General features: G+C 35.1%; 1 long non-coding RNA gene across 2 annotated transcripts; it reads right to left on the bottom strand.

Annotated features, from left to right (window-relative positions):
- Positions 1–4432: 4432 nt before the first annotated feature.
- On the bottom strand, positions 4433–8196 carry LOC127157526 (uncharacterized). 2 transcript variants are annotated; one of them, XR_007825929.1, is made up of 5 exons: positions 7752–8196; positions 6883–6947; positions 6270–6320; positions 5710–6133; positions 4433–5069 (listed from the first exon to the last, which is right to left on the bottom strand). It is a non-coding gene; the product is annotated as an uncharacterized LOC127157526 (long non-coding RNA). The 2 variants fall into 2 exon arrangements; XR_007825928.1 differs by having other exon boundaries at positions 7756–7971.
- Between the last annotated feature and the right edge of the window lie 486 nt (positions 8197–8682).

Here is an 8682-nt window from a genome sequence, read left to right on the forward strand (position 1 = left end):
TTTTTTTGGTTATGGGAGGAAATCGTCTCTTCTCGTATGGTCGGGGCTCGTATGGTGTGTGAGAAATTGCGAGACGAGCAGAGTGCCTTACGAGCACTTCCCGACCTCACGATCATTTTTAAACATGTCAAAAAACTTTGGGAGCTGTCGGATTGAAAGCGTGACGTGTGTGCTGTTGAACGAGCCGATTTGTTGAGCAAACTGGAAATGACCAATCAGAAGCTAAGAAAAGAAATCCACAGAAGAAGAAAGATGAACAAGGTAGCGCCAGGGAGAATTTGGGCTGTCGAGAAAGAGGACAAACTCGCTGAACTGGCAAGAACAGCGAGGGCTGTATGATATATCGAGCAGCATTTATCATGACAGGGTCGTCCGAGATGTTGTTCTCTGCCCTTCAGCCAAACTCTTTGCCATGACCTTCGTTTTCTTTTCTTTTTTGTTTTTTCGCAAGCCATTGCTGCCACAAAGAAAAGGATCTCTTCCTCGGAATCCATGTTTTTGGCGCGGAACTTCGTGAATGTGATTGCCTCGGAAATCGGCAGGTTTTAAAATCGTGCCGTGTACCACTGCGTCCGTAAACAAAGTCACTCGTGACGTGTGCGTGGCCATACTGTCTTTCGACTGTCCGAATTCGCACCGTGTACGGCCGCCCTTAGGCACGCACTGCGTAACGTTAATATCGTCATAAAGTAATATTATCTTATAAAACACATATCGCAATTGAGGTAAAACACTTACTTCTGTGTTTTCTTGATAAATACCCTGTCTGCTCCGCATCGCGAGTGAAAGGAAATAACGTTAACGTTATCTCTCTAGGAAGACGTTCAGGAGTACACAGCTCTCGTCTGTTCCGCATCGCGAGTAGAAAAAAATGTCTTTGAGAAAGGTTTAGCGGCATACAGCACATTAATATCGTTATAAAACGATATTATATTACAAAACACATTTTGTGCGTAAGATTAAACACTTTATTTCGTTGTTTCCCGTCCTCATATGCTCCGCATTGAGAGGGAAGAAAATGGCCTCTGTGAAAAATATTCCAAATGCGTGAGGCGCGCACACGAGCAAATGTCCCGGATGTGACTAACACCACAATTTCAAATCTTTATTCTAAAAGTCCTTAAGGCCAGGATTTTAACACCGCGATTTTGCTAATGATCCATTCATAGACTCTTAAGTATCTGCTCATTAAAATCCAAACAGCGACTTTTTATATTATTTTATATTATCTATATGATCAAATAGTTTCATAACTCTGTAAAAAGTAAAATAAATAAATAAATAAATAAATAAATAAAAGGTCATTCACATGTTTGTACAAGTTCTTTATCATATATGGCTCATTCAAACAGTGTTATTACAAATATGTACAGATAGGTTCACACATATTAACTATCGTTTTATATAAATGTTCATATATGGCCATGTATCACATTTCTATATGGGTGCTAACGTTAGCTTCGAAAGTGTTTAGGCTAACGGCCAGCAGCCTTACACGACTGACAGACTCAGCAAATGTTTTAAAAGGTAAACTTTTCATAAAATGTAAGTATTACGAGATACGCAGTGGTTACGGGACCTAATGTCTACAAGTATAAAAGTATAAATACCTTTTCGACCGGACAAAAGCGAAAACTCAAGGCCATGTCTGAGGAAATCACCAGTAAGACCGTTATCTGTCACTCAGCAGCTCAGCGTTGCCATGGATACATGCGCGCACCCTAAGTGACGTCATTCGATCACAAGCTCATTTGATTGGCTTTTACACTTTTATTTTTGCGCTGCATAACAGTCTTAAATGCAATAACTAAAAAAAAAAAATAATATTTTTCCTAAATAACTTCTCTTGTCAGCTTACCAACAGCAATATTTAAAAAGTAAGAACTGATTTATTTGTCTTACCTGTGTTATTTTCCACTTTCTTCTATTCTTTCTATTCTTCATGTTTTCCTTGGCTGCATTCATCACTCTTCAGGGATTCAACCTTATTTTATTTATGTATGGGGAATACATAGGGCCTAATTGTAGCCTAGGTTCAATTACATTATTGAAGTGTATCTTGTTTTTGATGTCGAAATGCTGAAACAGACTCGTGATTTGATGACATCTTTAATTACAGAAGTTACTTTTTCTTTTGTATAAATGAAAGTAATTTATTATACAATTAATTAAAATATATAGTTTATACTATAAAATAATTATAATAAAAATGGAATTTTCATTCCATTATTACAGTTAAAAAAGAGATTTTGTTTTAAGGAATAATACTCTTTCAAATCCAGTATGGGTTTATTTTTATTTTTATTTATTTGTCTTTAATTTAATGAAGTCTGAGTTGCAAGGTGTCAGGTAAAGTCCAAGCATGGGCGACTGGATTTTCAAGTGTTCTTATGGAAATGGCAGATGAGGGACGAAACAGGGATGTTCGCAAACTGGTTCGGGTGAATGTCCTCTGAATGTCCGCCAGCGAACGTCAAAAAGAGAACCAAATCCGGACGTAAGTGAACGTCCTCAGAACGTCCGTTAGAAAACGTTACAAAGCGGACCAAATCCGGACGTCATCAGAACGTTTGACAGCGAACGTTATAAAGCGGACCAAATCCGGACGTCCTCCAAACGTCCGCCAGCGAACGTTACAAAACGGACGTACTGCGGACCCAAACGGACGTTTGCAACGTCCGGGGGACGTCCCCTGTTTGCTGGGAATACTCTGTTTTAATTGCATTTTTAATGTTTTTATTGTTGTTTTTGTTTTTATTTTTGCACAATATAATATTGTTATCATAATAAACACCTTGAACGTCAATTTTATTGCTCTTCAATGTGATGTGTTGCTTGTATGCTATTCTTGCATTTTTTAAAATAAAAAGCCGGTCTGTCTCTGAAGTATTGGCAGCTTGTGCGCTCCCATTTAGCATTATCACGCAAACAATAGTGCCGTTTTCAAAATATCAGCTCATGAGCTTGATCGTGAATGTGGTAGGCTATTTATTTATTTATTTATTTATTTATTTATTTTTTATTATTATTATTTTTACAGTTCAACAAACAAGAAATTAATGTAGCATAGGTGAATTACATTTTGGACACAATATTGTCCGTTTTTGCTGTGTTTCACCAACACAAATGCTGGAAAAGAACTTGCATGAATCTGTGTTTTAAATGAATCTTTCATTTACGATAGGGTTGGGCTGCCACCTACTGGCGGTTTTAGACAGGACAAAACCAGCCATGATTCCAGGACAATCGCATACTCGGCAAAATATATCTCCTAATTAAGCTTATTGATTAAACATAATATCGCAAATGTATTTCTTTCCCAATGTTTGACCAAAACAAACAAAATAAAGAAATAAAGAAAGAAAAAATAAAGAAATTTTAAACACATTTTATCAATAGTGTCAACTAGCCTATTAATTAGCCTATAGCTAAATTTTGCATGCATGTTACAGTGCATAATAAACACCAAAATGATATGAAATTTTGTCTGGTAAACTTCATAATTACCAAACATTTTGACCGACATTAGCTTTTTTAAAGTGAACATGTGTGTGTCTTCTTTGCTTTTAAGTATTTCAAGACTATACATATGTAAATTAATCTAGTGATTAAATATTATTTTACAAAAACAAAACATATCGAAGCTGTCATATCAGTTTTATGGTCATTCTAATACAATGAAAATGCTATTAATTAAGGGGCTTTTATTTTGAAGTGCATCACCGCAGGCAGGATTTAGAAAGGGAAATGGGTGTAATCGCGAATCTGTTTTGCATCTAATGAATATGCGTTTTTACTAGTAAGAATACAATTGTAGAGCTCTGTAACTGGATTTCTTACTAGTACGAATTGAATTAGAGAGCTCTGTAATTGCATTTTTGCAAAAATCATCTCTGCAAAAATCATCTCATTCTAAGGGGTTGCTCCTTTAAATCCAAATGAGCTCTGCTCACCCCGTCCCTCTCTTCTCTCTGTGGAAGGACGGTCTTGTTTACATTAGCCGCGTTTAGCCGCTAAACTTCCTAACTACCACGTTATAAGGAAAGGCGATAGCAAAGATTCATAAAAAAAAGCTTATACTCACTTCCCAGCAAACATTTGGACGTGTAAGGACCGTTGAAAAGACGTCCCTCCGACACGTCCCGTCATGGTTGAAAAATAGTTCCAAAATGAAAATTGAACCGACGTCTTTGACGTTATCTCGACGTGTACTGCACGTCTTTTTCTGTGCGTCCCTGGACGTCTAAATGGGTCTTCTTCTGTATCTCTATACTATGTGTTAATTTAATGTGTTAATATAATTTTAGTATATAAGCCTCTATATAAAATAATCACACACCCATTCTGTAACATCGTGAAAAGGCAATCAGTTATGTCGTGATGTTTAGACACCTTAACTTACAAGTTCAAAAACGGTCCAAAGTCGGTCCAGTCAGACCTGAACGTCTACAAAACGTTTTAATCACGTGTACATTACAGACAATAAAACATTTTGTGGACTTAAGCAAGAATTAGACCGTTCTAATTTACTACAACATATTTTGTGCATATTACATTTTTGTCAAGGTCTTCCATTTGTTAAACAGCTACTATTTAAACATGAAAATAGAAATAGTATAATGTAGTTAATTCTAAGCATGCACCAATTTTCTCAAAGCTTTACATTAATTTTAAGTAGCCATTATTCAAACAAGAACATAACCAAGGTAACGGATAAAAGTGAACACATATGTATATTTATAATCTTTTATTTATTTATCATTATTCCAAAATGTTTACTATCATTTTGTTGCTCCACAAGCACCTGCTCTTCCAGAAGCATTATTATTGTGGCAGTACTCATTTTTTTTAATTGAAACAGTTTTGCATTAATTTTAAACAGCTATAAATCAAACAAGTACAAAACAAAAATACTGGATTAATGTAAACACGCATGTAAATGTCTCTCAAAACAGCTTATTTCTTATAACCACCGCCCCCAGCTCTTCCTGGAGCGTGCTTTAGGTGTTCCACCATTAATGCATCAATTTCGGAGACTGTGGCAGTTGGACTCCACCTCTTCAGCGCATCTGAGGGAAAAGAGCATGAATATTTTAAGATATTTAAGAAACAAAATGGCAAAATTGAGTTAAATGACATGCACTTATTTTGAAAATGCCTTTAAGGTTATACAAATACATTTAAAATACAATGGAACAAGACTTTTTCAGTTTCATGAAAGAAGCATTAGTAACAAGTAAACAATAAGTATATGTTATTTTAGTCTAGAATAATCTTATGTCAATAAAAGATTTTCTGCATTAGATGTGTGCTAGTGTACATAAAAACAGCATTAGTCCACTGCCTCTTCAATATCTCTATGGTGCTCTTGAAATAAAGTAGATGTGTAACTGTGTGAACATGAACAGGACATTTCTGATAAAGACAGGTGGCCCTTAAATAAATAACGGACAAGGAACATGAAATTTTTTTTTTTAATGTCATAAGGCCAAAATTACCTTAAATTACATAGTACAAAGCTGTAGCTTTGAAAGTTGGCCACCTGCATTTGGCCTTTAAGCATTTGACAGGACTAAAAAAAAATACTAAAAAAATACTAAAAAAATAATTCAGTATTACTTCACTTCATGAACATTTTAACATATGGTCAATATTACAAATTAACAGTAGTGTGCATCATGGCAATGTTAAAATACGAGAGCCACTGACCTGCTTGTTTTCCAACTATCCATGCCTTACTCACTGCTGATTAGTAATGGATCAGGTGTGTTGTCAATCAGAAGCTGGAAGGGCAGGGACAGCTGGAAAACAAGCAGTGCAGTGGCTCTCGAGGACCAGGGTTGGCTATAAGTGAAGGTAAAGTAATAAGGCTGCTGTGCAATTTTACTGCATTAGTTACTGTCAAATTAGCTGGCTGTACTTTAGCTCTTGTTGAGCAATGACAGACATTGTAGCCTCTATATTTTTAACTGTATGAATTCTGATTCAGAGAAATGTATGTATTTATACATTAGTCTGTGTTGGTATTAAGGTATAATGTGTATAAAATAAGATGCGACAGCAAAGTTCTCACATACACTGGGGGTCCTCTGGGACTGGGATGGCAATGAAGCATTTGGGACTGGAGACAATACTATATAGACATTAAAAAGAAAAGTGTGAAAAGTAAGAATTTGAATGCATTTACATTTTTTTTTTTTTTTTTTTTTTTTTTTTTTTTTAAAAAGGACATCCTCTTTATGTGAAAGACACGACAAAAATTGCAATACCTTGTTCAGTTGTGGCACATGGCCTGACAGATGGCTGTTCGTTATGTGACCCTGCAAGACAAATCGCACTCTAATGTAAATTAATGAAGCACAAAAGACATAAAAATGCATTTAAAAATTTCACAGAAGTTAATCTTTTGAAATGTCTTCTAATGTTAATCTTACATTGTGGTTAGAGACTTTAACAGAGCAAATCTGAGTCAGAGCAAACTGCCTACCAAAACTGTTTCTACTGCCCAGTGTTTGTTTTCTCTACAATGACGAGGGGAACGATCATCTGAAAGTTTACTTAAGGTCTGATGTACTACTTACAATGACAACGGAATCGTGACCTGAACTGCACCCTTGGAGTGTCAATAAAGTGTCATTAACCTGTAATCATTTGATTAGTACTACAACATCTTAGAAGTGTCACTTGGACATTCAAATTCATAACATATTCTTCAAATTTTTCTAGATGCTGTAGCTGTTATTTCAGGGCAACATGGAGTTCTTTTAACATTTATTCTGTAATTGACAGGACTGCGTTTGTCTTGCCCTGTAACAGGGCAAAAAAGCAACTTTGTGGTTGTACACATTCGGATCCTTAATTTTTTTAAACATTAGCACTTACACCTCAACATGTCTCCACGGGTCCACGAGTGTTGTTGACGTTGATGGTGTCATGTTGTGCATCCACTGTTGGAAAAAATAAAAGCAATAGAAATAAAGGACCACTTTATGGAATTTTGAAGATGTTTATAAAGATCCCTTAATCCCTTAAAGTTATATACACATTACCACACTGTGAAAATTAAAAGAAATTAGTAAACAATGTGTTATCTCCTAAGTTTATCTGAAATATTAGTTGGAGTAAAGTTTGGGTATTACCTAACAAATATCTCATTACAAACAAAATAAAATAAGTTTCATTTAAGATACTGCACAAATTTTACCCTGATAATTTGTAAACAGATTTATTGAAAATATAGATTTCTGGATTTATAAATGACAAAGTGGTGTGTAACTTTCTTTTACTATACGAACATGTAATATGTGGCTCAGCTGTTGAAAAATGAGGCTTACATTATCAATCACTTGATTAATTTACTTATTTACTTACTAATCGTTGCAAAATTCAGCAATTAGAAAACTTTTTTTTTTTTTTTTTTCTGATATTTCTAAGAGGACCATAAAGGAGATTACAAACAAAAAAAGCTATAAAATCGATGTATTTATTCGGTACATTTAAGTTATTGTGGATTAGGAAGTCCTTTCATTTGATTGTGTTATTCTATACAAACATTTTGTGCATACCCTTGGCACTTAAGTTATGTATTTGTTGTTCAAGCATTATTTAAAAAAAAACTTAGCACACTAGCTAATTTTAGCCAAACTCAAACTACGTTTCAGTTGACAATGTGCGCATTATTTCTTCCTTTTCCTTCGTGTCAAACAAGTACAATTCGACCACATTAATAAAAAACTACAAAATGTACTTACTCACCAGTAGATTTTTAATAATTCGTAAAGCTTTGCAACACAACGACGCGCTCTCCTCCTGGTTATGGAACGACAACAACGTGTTAAAGTTTTCTCGCGAGATAATGTATTGTATTGCGAGCTAATCTATCCCATCGCGAGATAATCTATCCTATCGCGAGATGATCTATCCTATCGCGAGATTTGTTACAACATCTTGGCAGCACAGTTTTCGCAATCTACACCCAACTCAGACTTCAAATGATGACTGGAGATATTTGTTTTATATGTATATGCATAAACTTAAAATAATAAAATCGTATTGCAATTTAAGGAAAACGGGCAGAATTATGACTAAAATTCAGTGGCTTTGTAATCACTTAACCACACAGCACTTTGTGAATATTCATTAAACAAGATGTAAATACAAATTACTTGTATTTCATTACGATTTCCTGTTTTTATTTATTTACTTACTTACTCATTTAATTTTTAATTTTTATTTTTAATGGGTAATGCTTGACTAGACAGTCTATTCGCAGCCTCTTAAAACTACTTGGGCCACTTAAATAAATTATTACAGTAATAATCAAGGTGTAAGCACAATTTCTTTAGCATATTTCATACTGATTTCATACAGGGTCATGATGGACTATAAATGCACGTGTAAAGGACGTCACCTTGTGGACGTCCTCTCACAACTGGTTCACAACAGTGTATATACTGAACTACACGAAGCTAAAACTTAAAAGTAACAATTATACATGCAACCACAGAGAATTGTAGATATGTACAAACGTATCTGAATGCATTTTTAGGAAGTATTCTGTGTTACATATTTGTACGGATTTATGCCGTCCTACCGCGACTATTTTTGGCCAGGGACACGACGTTGCCGTCGGACCAATGTTAGCTGGGTTCTGCTGTAAGTGAAGCTGGATCATGAATGATT

This window comes from Labeo rohita, unplaced genomic scaffold, assembly GCF_022985175.1.
Source record: "Labeo rohita strain BAU-BD-2019 unplaced genomic scaffold, IGBB_LRoh.1.0 scaffold_110, whole genome shotgun sequence".
Classification (NCBI taxonomy): domain Eukaryota; kingdom Metazoa; phylum Chordata; class Actinopteri; order Cypriniformes; family Cyprinidae; genus Labeo; species Labeo rohita.